The sequence below is a fragment of the Microcebus murinus genome, chromosome 9, assembly GCF_040939455.1.
Source record: "Microcebus murinus isolate Inina chromosome 9, M.murinus_Inina_mat1.0, whole genome shotgun sequence".
In the NCBI taxonomy this organism is placed as follows: Eukaryota; Metazoa; Chordata; class Mammalia; order Primates; family Cheirogaleidae; genus Microcebus; species Microcebus murinus.
In genome coordinates, this window is record NC_134112.1 from 887,338 (window position 1) to 903,309 (window position 15,972).

Here is a 15,972-nt window from a genome sequence, read left to right on the forward strand (position 1 = left end):
CTATTTTTACCCCTACTAGTTTTTAAATCAATAATCTTAAATCACAGAGGAATCACTCCATCTTTTATGGGCAGTTGAATAGCTGGTAAATCAGACATGAATTTGACCTGTTATTGAACTATAAGAAACAAAAGTGGAATAAAAAAGATTTCCATTGGTCTGACATTTTTTCAATCCAATAAATCTGTTTTGAGTACCTACTATGTGCCTGGCAACATATTTTGCCTTGGCAGCCCATTTCTCAGATCTTCTATATTTTAAACACATGGATATGTACTGAACAAAAATTCACAGATAGAGGAAAACATTATTTACATAGAATTAGGCCTGCACGTGGCTGGAGTATTCCTTGAACCTGAACACGGAGCAGGGCACGCTGAAGAAAGGACACGATCCTGGGTTCGGTTTAAGATCTCTCTGTGGGACCGCGGTGCCCGGCTTTCCCTCCAGGGGGGACGCAGTGGGCAAGCGTCTCCACTGCGGCCAGGGCGCGCCAGCCCCTGCGGTCGGGACGCCTCAGGGCTCGCACCCGGCACCCTGCACCCTAACCCAGCCTGTGGGCCTCAGCCACACTCACGCCTCCGCCCCAGTCCCCAGCGCGCCGCCGTCCGGCGTCAGAGAGGCGCTGGGAAGGGCACAGCTGAGGCGGGCAGCTGGGGCGCGCAGGCCAGGGCGTGCGGGCATGCGGTGACCGGACACGGATGATTATCGCTGGCTGGGCCCGGGGACGTCTGGGAAAGGAACGCCTCCCCCCCCCACGCTCCCCGAGGTCCTCTCTCCACAACCCCACGCCCCCAGCTCCCCTACGCCCCCGCCCCCCACCCCCCGCACTCCCCAGCCACCCCCCTGCGCTCCCACACCCCTGGGTCCCCCCCCCCGTGCCCCCACAGCCCCTGCACCCCCACAGTCCCCACGCTCCCTGAGCCCCAACCCGCGCCCCCACAGACCCTGCGCTCCCGAGCCCCTCTCCCCGAGCTTCCCACAACCCCGTGCCCCCAGACCTGCCCCCCCCCGTCCCTGAGCTCCCCCCACCGCGCCCCCACAACTCCTGTGCCCCCAGCCCGCCCCCGCGCACTCCCCTGAGTTCCCCTGCACCCCCACAACCCCAGTGCTCCTAGACCCCCCCCCCGCCCCCTCCTCCCTGCTCTCCAGTGCTTCCCCCTTCCCCCCCAGAGCCCCCACAACCTCACTTAAAAAAATGAAGTTTCTCTCATTTGTTTTTTTTCCCCCCATTTTTCCTGTATTCCTCTCCTTTGGGTCATTTCCTGAATTTTAATCTGGGGGCACAAGTTATTCTTTCTGGTTTATTTATAGTTATCTATAAGAATCACATCTTCCATTTTTCCTATGAACAAAAATCTTGAAAAAGATTTGTAATTTGCAAGGAAATAAAATAATTCCTTCTTCCTTGTTTTGCAAGTGTTTCTCTGCAGAGAGACTCTGTTTGGATTCTATGTGACAGTGCATGCCCACTCCTATCCCAAGGTGATTTGAATGTTCTTTGAAATGTTTTCTTCTATTTTTACCCACGTTTATCAGTCTCAGCCAGACACTGTGGCTCACACCTATAATCCTAGCACTCTGGGAGGCCAAGGCAGGTGGATCGTTTGAACTCAGGAGTTCGAGACCAGCCTGAGAAAGAATGAGACCCGGTCTCTACTAAAAATAGAAAAAATTAGCCAGGCATGGTGGCGCATGCCTGTAGTCCCAGCTACTTGGGAGGCTGAGGCAGAAGGATTGCTTGAGCCCAGGAGTTTGAGGTTGCTGTGAGCTAGGCTGATGCCACCGCACTCCAGCCCAAGCAACAGAGTGAGACTCTGTCTCAAAAAATAAAAATAAAATAAAATAGTCAGTCTCTAATGCACAATTGTGTTTTAAGGACATCTTTATAAATATACCCACATTTATATGGGTTTACCCAGAGCATTAAGAAAAAAACAAACACACAAGTAACAATGCTCCCTCCCCCCTCAAGAAAAAGCGAAAAGCTAATGACAACCAAAAATTTAAACTAAAGACACCAGTAGAAGGCTGACACCACTGAGCCTTCTTCTGAGAACAGAGATGCTCCTTGCGCTCCACCATGACCGTGACCTCAACAGCACTTGGCTGCAGCAAGGCCAGGTCTAGCTGCTTGGCCACTGTGACAGTCACTATCCCATGGCCTGTGCGTGGGGACCCTCCTGAGTGCTGCTCTCGCAGGGCCCCAGCAAAGCTGGGCGATGGTGCACGAACTGGCAGGAGGTCCTAGGACCTTCCGTGGGCCGCCCTGAGGGTCAGACGTGGAACTCTCAGATCCTACGGGAACAGGACGCTGGGGGCAGGAGGAAGCACAGTGACTCTGGGTGCTAGAGGAGGCTAGGCGGGGAATGGGGCACAAGTCAGGGTTTCCACGCCGCTCTCACCTCTGAGCTCCCACCATGCGGCCTCAGGTTGGAATTGTGGTAGTCATCCCATCCTTTTCACCTGGGAACAAATGGGAAGTGGTGAAAGGAGAAAAATAATTTTCCCCCCAAAATTACTGGCTCAATTTCACCAAAGCACAGCCTCTATGCCTGCTTTATGTTCACATTACAGAAACAAGGCAAATCACCAGCAGAGCCACTGAACCACTGCTTATGTTTATGTCATGAAGTGTTTGAAAAGTAAAAACATCAATAAATAAGTGGCAAGCTAATCCCTGAGCTGTTTGGTGACGACAATAAACAATGACATACCATTGGCACGCCAGTGACCTGGGTCACAAAGTCTGAATTGAAATCCTGGTTCCACCACTACAGAGGCAACTTCTTAGTCACTTTGAGCGTTTTTTTTCTTATAAATCAGGGACTAATGTGCCTTGCCTCCTGGGAGACTTAGTGAGAGGGCGAGTCCCCAGTCAAGGCACCAGGCACATTTGGTGAGGCCTTAGTAACTGTCACTAAGGGCGAGTGAAATCTGGATGGCTTCCCAGATGGAGGAGTCGCTTCCCTGTCTCTAGCTCTCTCGGAAACGGCCCCGCGTCCTCCCGCTCACTCACGCTGGGCTGCGGCCTGGCCAAGCGCCTGGAATCTCGCAGGGAGGTGGAACAGCTGATGCTGACACAGCTAACCGGCCGCCAGGGTCACAGGGACTAGCCCACGGCTTGAAAGGAAGGCATCTGGACCACAGCTGACCTGGGCGCCCGTGCTGGGCACTCAAAGCTGAGGAAGCCACACCTCTGTGTGCCTTTGTGGAGGATTCACTGCCGGCTTGCTGCTCAGGACACTTCTCATTTTCCTCTGTTGCTGTTTTGCATTTAGAAAAGGGCCTCGCCTGACCCTGGTGGTGGTTTTCCAAGCAGAATTGGATCTGTGTGCAGTGGTGCACGTGTTTTTATTTAATGATTATTTTTAAGTGAACAATCTTTTCACTTACTCCTACTTCATTTAAATATTCCTTTTAGTTTCATTTGCAAGTGGGCAAGGGGACCTGGCAGTGTGGAGAGGAAAGCGCCTTCCCTTCCTGGGTTTGCTGGCGTAGGAAAACTGACTCAGAAGTCACTAACAACTACCAAGTTAACTCAAGAGAAGTCCAAACTAAGTTTCTGCCACAGAAGGATCTTAATTTTGGCTCAGGAAACTCTTGCCATAGGGCAGTACTGTTGTCTCTGGAACACATTAGCCCCTCCACAAGGAGAGCCATCAACTAAAACTAGCAGTTCTAGCAATGACCACTTGACATTAGATGACTTCCCTGCCTGAAAAAACCTGAGTCTGGAATGTGCACCAGAGCTGGCTTTGCTGGCCACAGGTCTACGTCTAGAGGAGAGAGTCTGAAGTGTCCCTCATGGTGCTCCAGAGCCATGGGCAGCACACCCGTCCTGGAACAGCCAGAGAGCAAATGTTTTCAGATTTGAGGATCATACGGTCTCTGTCCCAACTACTCAAATCTGCTGGTATAGTATGAAAACAACCGCAGACAATAAACAAATGAATGTGCGTGGTCAAGCTCCAGTAAAATTTTACTTGCAAAAGCTGGTGGCAGGTTGGATTGGACCCGTGGGCTGTGCTGTGCCGGCCCATGTTTTAGAGGAAAGTCCAAGAGGAGGTCAGGAAGTATATGATTAGGATCTCCTTTATCTTGTACTTTCGAGAAGATGAACCTGGTTGAAGTGATTCATCCCCCCAAGCAAGGCCAAACTCCGAAAGAATTTTCTCAGAGCTAAGCTTTTCCTATTTCATCATCAGCTAAATAGTGGAATTGAAATAAGATACAAGATCCTAAAAACTGAGAGGGAAATGCAGGGGCTGGGGACTGTCACTTGCGTGTGTTGTGTGTGGGGCATCACGTTAGCCTTGGATAGCGACCCCTACCCCACGTGCACTGGGCCACATGAGTGGCCAGGATTTGCAACCTCGCTAAGAGTGTGAAGCAGTCCACTTTTATATTGACAACTTCATCACGAAATTGTCCCTTACACTGATCTGAGACGAGTCACCTGGTAATTTGCTCTGGCTTAATACAGACACAATTTGTTTCTCCTCCACCTTATGGCCCTGCAGATATTTCCGGGTAATGATCGCTTCTCACCTCTCTGCTCACCCCAGAGCTTTCCTGCAGATTCCACTCTTCTGCAGTTCTCCTGGGAATTCCATGTGTCTGGCCTCCTGCACAAGGACATCCTCTGCAAAGATTGCCCCATCCAGATCCTGCCCTGGCTTCCTTAGCCCCTGTGGCTGTCTCTTATGTGTGAGCCTTGCTCATGCTTGCATGGAGAAAGCATTCTGTTGTTTCACAGCAAGTTTCGTCTCTTTAAATAGATAATATGTCATCAGAGAACAGTAAACACTTTGTTTCCTTTAGTTTATTATTTCAAGAAATTCAGTAGGCAATAAAAGAATAAATATTGCTGAATTACTGAAATATCTGCATTAACATCATATATAAGTTTTCAAGTCAACAGACTCCATTCCCTTTTCTGTAGAGTTTAATACTGAATGTGGCAGTTGAGCAATGAAAATGGAATCTCTGTTTCATCTGTTAATTGTAGGGACGATGGCAAATTCCTCTCCAGCTTGGATGAGGAAGTATTTTTCCTTGCTTGGGTCTCTCCTAGGTTTAAGTTTTCTGTCACATCCTACTAGCTTAATATTAACAGAATTACATTTGCTGTTGAATGCAGATACAGAATTCTATTGTTAAAAACCCATTTTCTGATTGAAAGTATTTGACATTTAACCAGAGTAATATTCTCCCAAAACATGGAAATAACAGACAAGAAATTAGAATAACAGACAAGAAAACACAACATGATCATCCTTTGCTTCATTATTAATTATTATGCAAGAGAATACGTACAAATAACACACACGGGTGAGTCATAAAGCATATTTCGTTTTTTTAAAAAAGCCCTACCTTCAGCTTTTCTCTTATGTTTCACTTTGCTTACAGAAAGCATTTTGTAATTTTCTTCTTTCTTAAACTTTGTTAAATAGCCTTTCTATTTAGGTGCAACAACTAGGTGAAGCTGCTCCCCATGTCAATAATTCTAGGCCAAAGAACAAATGAGTGGATTTCCTTATCTGTCAGTAATAGCTGTGAACTCTTTTCCCATTGGGGACAATTGCAGACTATCTGCAAGGAGTCATATGAGCTGCTTTTGGTCATCAGAAGTAGCTTTCAGAAGGCAGGTCCTGTTAAGCAGAATTACAAGGCATTCACCAGGAACCCTACAGGGGAAGAAGCCTCACCCAGTTGCTCGAGAGGGTGAGTCTCCGAGACTCCTGGTGGCTGAGTGAGGGGAGGAGGGAGCACGGGGGTATAGCCACATTGCTGGGTCCAGAAAACTACCAGGAATGAAAGCTGCTCACCCCTCAGCACGTCTAAGCACCAAATCCAGGCTCAGCAATTCACACTAAGAGATGGGAAACCTTTTTATTTGTTCTTGTGCCAACCCTGGCTTCTCTGGCTGTCCCATCCAATCTGACAGAACATGTTGACAGAGATAAAGTCATTACTGGCACCTGGAGCTCTGCGTGTCCCTGCAGCACCACTGCCGCGTGCGGTGGTTTCCAGTGGCCTTCTAAGTGCCTGCGAGGCTGAGACCTGGTGAAATGGACATATTTTAGTGAGTCTGTAATCTAAAGCAAGCTTTTGTTTTTCATTTTAAGCTGATGGCCCATTACTGAGGGCAGCAACCAGAGAAGCGCAAACCTTACATGTGTGCTCTACATCGCGACTGGACTCATCCGCAGCTGTTTATCCTGGCGTGGCGTCAGGTCTGGGCGCTGTGGCAGAAGGGGTCGCTCCTAAGGGCCTATGAGTGCCTCCCACAAACCAATTTCTATGCTGCTGAACAGCCTTTCCAAGCAGATTTTTCTCCCTGAAGCTGAGAAAGTTTTCTACACAAGCATTCCTTTGTAAGCCCAATTAACTTTTACAATAATTTGTGCTTTTAGTTTAAGAACTACAGATGCTGTGTGGGTGGGGGGGGGAGGAGGGCGGGGATCAGAGGAAGAAGGAGTAAGTATACAGATGCCTCCCACTTGGAAAATGTGGTAACACTTCCTTTCATGGAAAAAGCACATTGATTTTTAGGATTACTAAAACATTTAAATCACTTGTGACACAACTGAGAAAGCCCTGGCTGTTTGGTTGACGGGGTTAGACTGGGTCATCTCCAGGCTTCCTCTCCCTCCTAATGAGATGCAGATCTTTGTGACAGGATTATCTGGAATTGTAATTTTATGCTTGGAAACAGTCCAAAGGTTGGGCAGCAGAACCAGCCACTCATCGAATGCTAGCTCCATTTACAAAGAAAACTAAAAGCATCACATCAGCATTGGGATGAAGTGTCCATGTGCCCAGGGCAGAGGGGCTCTTATTAACTAGGCAATAAATTAATTTTCACTGGGAATGGTTTCACCATTAGAAAACACACTTGCACTTTTCCTCCCTAAGGTCTGTTCACTTACTGTTTAGTGTTGATTTGAGGTTGCATGGGAGTGTTTGAGTTTTGCCCAATGTTTGTGGCTATTTTATAGTATGATCCTACGTAAATCTTATACCTCAAAACCCACACTACGTTTTTTAAAACAAATGTCTCACTCACCCCCCTACAAACAAAATAACATTTGTACAATGCTTTATACTTTGGACTTGCAAATCTCAATTTTCTAACTCAGTTCTAACCCAATACTTAAGCTATTAAAAAAAAATCAACTGAATAAGGAAACTATTGAGATTTAATCTCACTAGAATCAGAGCCCCCAGTAACCTTTCTGTACACGTGTGACTTCTCTGAGAGCTGTGACAGCAGCTCAGGAACATGTCTCTTTGCCCTCCTGGCGGGCGCCAGGAGGTGTACAGGGCAGGCCACTGCGCCTAACCGTGTGGGCGCCAGCCCCACTTGCCCACGTCCGGACCAGCGCTGCCGACACGAGCGGTGCCACCTCCTCACTCAGCTTCACTCTCCTCATCTGTTAAATGGAGATAAAGAGAGTACCGCCCTTGTGGAGTTGTAGGAATTACATTGTTAAGGTAGGTAAAACACCTAGGAGAGCGTCTGGTTCATGTAAGTGGTGCTGTCACCGTTGCCATTTTAGGGTTAGCATGTGCAAGCAACATGAGAGGTCCTGCCCTCTCGGAGCTCATGGTTTATGGGAGACACGTTCACAGAATCGTCCTGCATTGCTGCCGGGACCACGCTGAGCTCAGGGTGTAGAAACCAGACCTCATCTGAGAGGGCGGGTGGGTTTCCTTGAGGAAGTGGCTGTTCGGCTGAGGTTTTAAGGACAGGTGGAGCCTGGCCACCTGTGACTGGGCACGTGGCCCGCAGCCCATGCGCTCGCCCGCAGCTGTGGACGGCTGCCTGGCTATGCAATCTACCAGAGGTGACCCCGAGAGGCCGAGGGTGAGAGGGAGGCAGAGGCTCCGCTGAAGGGCTTGTTAGGGATTTGAAATTTCATCTTAAAGGCAATGACAAGCCACTGACAGATTTCAAACAAGAAGAAACATGCTTGGATTTTTGTTTTTAAAATACCTGCTGCTTTTTGGAGGAGGATCTACATGGCATGCAGAAGTGGGCATGTCTCCAAGGGCACCATGAGGGCCCTGTGGTGAAGGGAATGCTCTGGACTTTGCCTGGGTCAGTGCCATATCCTGGTCGCAGTGCTGCAACGTGTCCCATGGGGACATCTGGGCAAGGGGAACATGGAGTCTCTCTGTATTATTTCTTATAGCTACGTGGGAGGCTGCTATTTTCTCAAAAAAAAAAAAAGTCTAATTACATAATTTATTTAGAAGCACAAGTGGTAAGGCAGAGCTCTTGCAAATAAAATGTCACCCGCAGTTATGTGTTGTCTTTGTGGGAAGAAACAGCGCTCTAAAGCGGAGCCCCCAGTGCTACTGGTAATAAACTTGGCTTCTGGAAGTGCCCTGGTGACGGGTGACTCTTCCCCATAATTAGGATGGATAGAGATAGGCACAATAGCTTGTATTTTTCAAATACTATGATTTTAAAAAAAATATATATGGTTTCAATGGTGCATACTTGATTTATGACTAAGAATGATTTTTCTCTATGCCATGTTCCACTCACATAGAATTAAATAATCTCCTTCTCCCAACTTAAAAAACAAAAACAGAACCAAAACAACAAAAACCTTGCTGCCATGTGGAGAGAGCCCAGGAGGCCTCCTGGGAGTGTGGCAGAGCGCGAGGCGGCGGCGGCGGCAGAGCCGGGGTCTTGCCATGCAGGTGTTGCCTGCAGACCAGCTGCAGGAGTGTCGCACCTGGGGCTTGCTGGACCTGGGGAGCCCGGGGTCCCATCCCAGACCTGCTGAACCCACATCTGCACTTTGGCACCAAACCTTGCAGAGCAGTGCACTAGGGAGATGGCAGGGTAGAGGGGCACAGTGGACACCCTGGCAGGTGTTAAAGAGACAAATCAACAGACTTAGTGATAGCTTAGTTATCAAAGTTATCAAAGTGGTGTCCAGCAGCCACTGACATTTCCAGTGAGAACTGGAATGTGCAAGCTAGTTGTGGCAGCCAGGAACATCAGAGGCCTTGATTTACAGACTTTGAATTCAGGCTGGGACAGGGGCTGCCAGCCTTAGTGTTTGGCCCCTTTTGCTGACAGTAGATGAAATCAGAGCACCCAGTGGGCAACCTGAAGGTTATGGGTCCCGACTATTCTCATCTTGGAGGGAATCAGCCCTTGCGCTGTCCCAAGGGATTGTCCTTGGAGTCAGTTATGCCCTACCTCACCTTGCATATCAGTGATTACACAGATTTCATACAAATCCTGAGATCCACGGCAACAGCACAGGAGCCTCTATATTTCCAGCTGTAGGCTAAAACCAAAGAATATTGTGAACACCACTGTGATCTTACAGCTGAAACCTGACAGCTCATGAGCTAAGCTAAGAGTCTCCAAAGCCTCGGCCTGTGCTCATGTAGCATTCAGCCTCCCTTTTGAATGACTCAGTCAATTTCACGGCTAATCTACCTCCACAAAAACCTGGTAGAGATTTGAAATATATTGATATCAATAAAACATGCCGAAACAAAGCTTTTGGATTTGATTGAAGTTCTATGGAATGTCACAGGGACATTTTGTGCCAATACCACAAGAGAAAAAGTATCAGCAAGTCTGAACATTTTATAACCATGACCAATCTAGAGCAAAGTTTTCCCCTGTAATTTAAGCGATAGCTTTTTTGTTAATATCCCCAAATCTTTATGTACTCTCCCCAACTGGACTCTAGAACTTTCCATACACACACATGCACCCACACATACACACACAGGTGGACACACACGCAGAACCTCCATTCTAGGGTCCGCGTGGGAAACCCCTGCTCCCTGGCCTTTCAGTGCCTCTCCCTGCTTCCCATCCCTCTCGGAGTTTCTCTTCCAGGCTTCCCCTCAAAACTGCTTCTGGGGTTTGCACTGACATCCGTATTAGTGAGATATCGTAGCTGCAAACCTCCCCTTGCAGCACCCCATGAAATGAAGCACATGACACAGAAGGTGGAGCCCCATGCTGCTGCCCACAATTGCCTGTGTGCACAAGCAGACTGCAAAGACATTCTGTAGAAGGGGCATTTCAAGTATGAAGGGATGCATCTTCCTACAAACTCTACACCAAAAAGAAGTATAAAGACCAAAAGCTTAGGAGAAGAATACATTCTTTCCAGGACCTATGATATGAAGTACCTTTAGTTTAGTTGTCTTTATGTTCGTTTGTAAAAGGAATGATTGTGTCAATTACTATAAGTTAATTTTCAGAATTAATATCTTGAGTGATTAAACAGATACTTATGTCTTAGAGAATGACTTTTTAATCTCTTGGCTTTGGTCACAATGTTATCATCATTCCATGAATTAATCTGAAACTTACCAGGTCATAACAGGAAAGGTCTATAACCACTTATCACGGTTTTCCCCCAGACATGACATTTAAGACACAGCCTGATAAAATGGAGGGAACTATGTGGATCATTCTCTGAATCTTCTGCAGCAAGCCCATAGACAAAACAGTAATTCATGACCTGGTGTTGTTGATTTTTGCTGACCATGGATTAGCCTGGTGATTCTTTTGAAACAATCCACATGAATTATTTGACTGTGATCTTTGCCTTTAAGGTTGCACTACACTAACTATAAACCACTCCTTAATTAATCAGTTCATCTATTGATCAGCCACTTACTGAACGCAAGCCCCTGCACTGAAGGAACTCGGGCAAATGGCAGAGACAGAAAAGTGAATCAGCTGGACTGCACAGAGCCCACAGAGGCCGTGGCGGTCATGCTCGTGTGATATGCTGGAAAGGAAGTTGGAGCAGCTGCTCAAATTGCTGCTTTTCAACCAAGAGAGGACAGAGGGGCCCTCAGTCAGATGGATAACTGAGGAGGGATTCCCAAAGGGTTGGTGCTTGAACTTTGACGTGAAGAATGATCTGGAGATGAGCAGAGGAGGAAAGGGCGAGAGAGGGCAAAGGGAATAGAGCACGAGAGGGCACAGAGGTGGGGCGGCAGGAAGACAAAGTGATGCAGCACATCCTCGGAGCGAGGTGGAATAGCCTCTGCGGGGCAGGGGCACCCAGTGCTGGCAGGAAGGGAAGGTACACACTGGTGGCTGCCTTGAGGGCCTGCAGAGCTGGGGCAGGAAGCTGCACATTTACTCTACACAGGTGGCGGGCTGTGCGGCTCCTCCCCTGCCTTCCATGGCTCAGTGTGCCCCGGTCTCTGCAGGGCTGGGTGGTGAACAGGGAGTGAGGAGTGGGACAAGATGAAAAGACATGTTACTGAAGGCCAAGGACAGCTGGGCACTGCTGTGCTCCATGAGCAAGGCTGTGACAGTGGAATGGCCGCGGGTGAGAGAGACTCGGCTGTGAAGACATCAGGGCTAGAGCCTTCTGGGTCCTCCAAGGTCTCAGTTTTGTAGGCAGCAGACTCCTCTAGCGGGTCTCCCTGCTGCACAGGCACCTCAGTGCTGCTGCCACTGAAGGAATGACAAATGAGCCCAGAAAGTGGGCCCAGACTCCACTCCAAATCTTTTTTGGATAGTAAAGAACAAGTAAAAATTTCTAACATGGATTGAAGTCTCCGTGGCCTGCGCTGGGCGGGAGGGAGCCACTGCACAGAACAGCCCCAGACGGTGCCCATTCTCAGTCAAGGCCACCACCACGCAAAGATGCCAAATACATTCCTAAATAACTGGATTAATTACGGCACAAACTTGGTTGCATCCCTTAAATGCTATTCTATTCTGGTAAGGCGAGTTACCCAGGAAGGCTCAGCAATCCAAATCAAAAGACAAAACCACCCTTACGCTGCAGAGTATTGTATTTCTGGTCTGTTTCTAATGGTAATTCTCTGAACGAGGAGCTCAGCGGGAGGAGGAAAGTCGCCGTGTGGGTAGCTGTGCAGAGGACTGAGAGGACGCCAGGGCAGCCGAACGCACTGTCCAGTTGCTGGCATCTCCTGAAGGGCAGGTCCTTCTTACCCCTCCCATCAAGGAAAATGGGAAAATGCATAAGACATTCTTCTAATGGCTGAGCTGTCACGGAAGAATCAGGAAGCACATGATGCCATTGACATGACATACTACACCTGCTCGAGGAGCAGGAGTGCCCATTTTGCTCCTCCACTGAAGGGCGTTCGGAACCAGCAGAGGCAGCGAGAGAAGCAGCAGCCTTTCCCCGAAGTCTGCTAAACAGCATTTACTTTCGCCTTGGGATCAAAGGTTTTTCCCCTGAAATCTACTCGTGGCCATAAACATCTAAGCACTCAGAGGTTTGGATTATATGGGCTTTCCAAAGAGGAGAGTGGGAAGAGCTTTTGTTTTCATGTTAAATTGGAGACTTCATTACCCTGCACAGTCTGAGACATTTCTCTGTGTTGTAACACTTGGATTTCGCTCATGGAATCTTCCAGGCTTTCAAAACAGATGACCTCTAACTAGGAGATCTACTTATCTCTTCCCCTTGGCCCTGTAAACCAGTCCAGCAAAGTCCTAACTTGCAACAAACAGGCAATTCACTTTACCAGAAAACAGAGTTATCTAATCTCCCAAAAATGACATCTGGCAAGTTCCTAACCATAATGCCTTTTGATTCACCTCCATCAACATTTTTTTCTTACAGGCAATATTAACGCCTTTTAAGTCTGTAGGCACTGTAACCAATGGAAAATATAATAATAATAATAATATGCAGCCTGATGAGCATCCTCCACTCCAAATAAGCATTTTAAGCTGTGTCAACAACCTTCCAAGGAGAACTAATCAGCTCATCATTCATCGAACGCATTTTGAGTGCTGGGCACGTGCCAGGCTCTGCGCCTGCTGCTGGAGGTATGAATGAATGGTCTCTGTCCTTGTGGAGCCACAATTTAGAAAGGAAGGAGGACCTAACAGACTGTAGCAACTAGTTCTCAGGCCAGCACACATTGGCTTTTTAAAGGAAAAGGTGAGGATGCCATTATGGACGGGTCCTCCCTGCTTAGATGCCCCCATTGTTGTACATTCTTTTCACTACTAATATAAATGTGAATAACTTTCAAATGAAAGAATGGACTATTGTCAAACTAAGAAAGTACTTCGTTTATCATCAATAAAGTTGCTCAATATCCATGTAGTAAGCCGAGTTACTCGTGCAGAACACCAGGAAGTAGGGACTGGTCACAAATAAGCCTTCTTTGGCTGTCCATGTGCAGACAGGTGAGCAGGAGTCACAAGGATGGGTGGCTTCCTCTGAGACTCAGAGAACAGGCTTTGTAGAGTGCTACCAGAGATTGCTGGGGGTCATCCTGTCTGTAGTCCTCTTGCCAGGGAGGGTGGCCCCTGAACTCACAGAGAGACATGGCAACATGACAGAAAAAGTGAGAATGAACAGCCTGTTCTGGCCCCAGCGAGTCCACTTTGGCTTGCGAGAAACAGCAAGATTCAGCATTTGTACCTGGCCGTCCAGTTGGAACACTGGCCTCCGCACTCCCTGGACCAGTGCTTCTCAAACACTGATGGACACACAGATTGCCCAGGGTCTTGTTAAGAGGTACTTTCTGAGGCTCCGAGAGGCGCAGGGCTTCTGTGTCTCCAGCACTCCAGGCGAAGGAGATGCACTCGAGAGATTCGGCGCTCACCCATCGCGACAGGGGCGAGTCCTGCGAGCAGGAGAGGCCTTTCCAGACACCGATAAGGACAGCGCGTGAGTGAGGAGAGCCAGGCCAGGCTGGGTCAAACACAGACGGCCACATTGCGAACGCCACACAAGCGCCACACCAGGTAAGAGTGAAAGGCATTCCACAGATTTTTTTACACAGAGATCATCGTGATAACTCTTTCTGAGCCTTCTCTAGCTGAGTTTGGGTGAAGTGGTTGGAACAGAGATGTATCCTGAATAAATTCAGACACGAGATAGGAGAAGAAGGTACACCATGACATTCTCTTCTCTCAGTATTTGCTGGGAGAACACCACCGCCAAGGACATGAAAACCCAGTTTCCCGACGGCGGATAGTCACTGGAGCTGTGCGGCGCCAGAGCCAGGCTCTGCCCTGTTTCTGAAACAGCCCGCAGGTGGGGCTGGCGCAGCACCGGGCCGCACTCAGCCTGCGGTCTCACACCAGGAGGGGCCACCTTTCTCCATACTGCGCATGGAGAAACAGTACTCAATACATTAGTAGACAACGCTTTCAAAAGGCCCGTCATTATTAATTAAAAATGAATTTTACAGCATTCATAGTCTTACCAGATTAGACATACAAAATAAGGTCTCAATAATGATACCTTTCTTTTCCTGCCATGATAGATATAACATTTTAATTATAAAATGAGCAGGAGGCGGGGAGCAGAGGTCCTCCTCACCCCTGCTCACCCCTATTCTTTTCTCCTTGACTTTGGGGAAAAGGTAGGATGTGCTAATAAAATTGCTTTTAACATTTAGTTTTAAAGTTAAACTCTAGCTTTCTAGTTTGAGTTTTTGAAGTCAAAGAACGGATTTTCCCACTGGTTTGCTACTGAGAGAACATCAATAGGGAACATTTTGGGAAGCATTTGGTGCTGATGGGCCCTGTGGTCTGCACCATCGAAAAAGGAGAAAACTGAGAAAGGTCACAGCTCAGCCTCCTCTCCCCCGGGGCTTTCTCCCAGGGCTCTGACGACTGACTGGCTTGTCCCATGCAGTGGACGTGGCACTTCTGGAGGGCAGGAAGGGTCTGTTCCACCTGCTCCAAGCCAGTCCGGTGCCGGCTGCCCAACTGATGCCTGGTAGGAGCTTGATGCACGCTTGCTGAATGGCTAATGCAGAGGTGACACACCTGGACAACAGCCAGGGCAGGGCACACTCAGAGGCTGGCCTACCTGCGTCACCCACCTGCTCTCCAGGATGGCAGCTCCAGTCACCCACTGAGCCCACCTGGCTTAAAACCTGAAGGGGCAATTTCCTTTTAAGCATCTTCTGCAGACAAATAAAGGATTCATTAATTAAAAATTAACTTGTGCTAGGACCTTTAAAAATCTCCAAAAATCTGCAAGTGTAATTACGACGCAATTCTAACAGCCGCCACTGCGCAGGCCACAGACAGGCCGAGGTGCTGTCAGCGCATACTCGGTGCAGCCTCCTCTCGTGTTGGCTTTTCCAGGGCCGGCTCTGCACAGGCGCACGCTCCAAACCAACCCGGCTCCCTGGGTTCAGCACTGAGGTCCTAATTACAGTAAGTTCTTGGATTTTTTGGTCCATGAAATCTAGGCTTTTGAAACTTCTAAAGCCTCACATATGCACCTTACCAGTGATTTCCTATAGCTCTGACTAGGCACTCACAATTACTACTGCACAAATCGCACAGATGCGGAAGCTCAGGGGGTGCCGACTCGCCCGCGGCTCGGTTGAGGGCTTTCTGCGAGGCGGCTGCTGGACTGCCTCCCATGCTGCGGTTCCAGGACGGGGGAAGGGCCGTGCTCCCTAGAGGAGTCTGCCCTCTGAGAGCAGTTCCTCCAGGCTGCCACAGCTTTGCTAGTGTTAAATGTTCCCCTGGTGGCAGCAGCCATGGCCAAGGTCATTCCACTTTCCACAAGTGTCCTTGTTTTGTGTTAACAACAAACAGCTTTTGAACATGGGAGTCACAAAGGGTGGGTCTCCCAGAGAAGTGCCCCTCCCTGCCAGACACCTTTCACTGGGCACTATCATTTCTTATCCTTTCACTCCTTCCTTGAACACACATTTACTGATCTAAAAGGGTGGCAAGACAGCTTTTAACCACAGCCTTAATAACCCACTTTATAAACATATGAATTAAAAGGATCAATTTCCCTTCAAATTTGCTGAGAAGTTAAATCATTGATGTAGAAGACATATACAGCAATCTTTTAGGGACTATTATGAACAATTTGTAAATTTTCTTATTGCTTTAAAGTAACTGCATGTATCAGAAGTTATTTTGATTTTCATTATTGCTTAAAAATAGACTTATGACTTATTAGAGGCACCAAATGCTTTGTAAAGAGC

The 15,972-nt window shown here is 48.1% G+C and overlaps 1 protein-coding gene across 4 annotated transcripts in view; it reads right to left on the reverse strand.

Moving 5' to 3' along the window:
• EGFR (epidermal growth factor receptor) overlaps positions 1 to 15,972 on the reverse strand; it is a 184,315-nt gene that overhangs the window by 72,423 nt on the left and 95,920 nt on the right. Inside the window, exon 2 of one of the 4 annotated variants that reach the window (XM_012775594.3) lies at positions 2,406 to 2,466. The exons of the other annotated variants lie outside the window; for them this stretch is intronic. The gene's annotated coding sequence lies outside the window, so the exon portion shown is untranslated. The remainder of the gene's footprint in view (positions 1 to 2,405; positions 2,467 to 15,972) is intronic. 4 annotated transcript variants of the gene reach the window in all.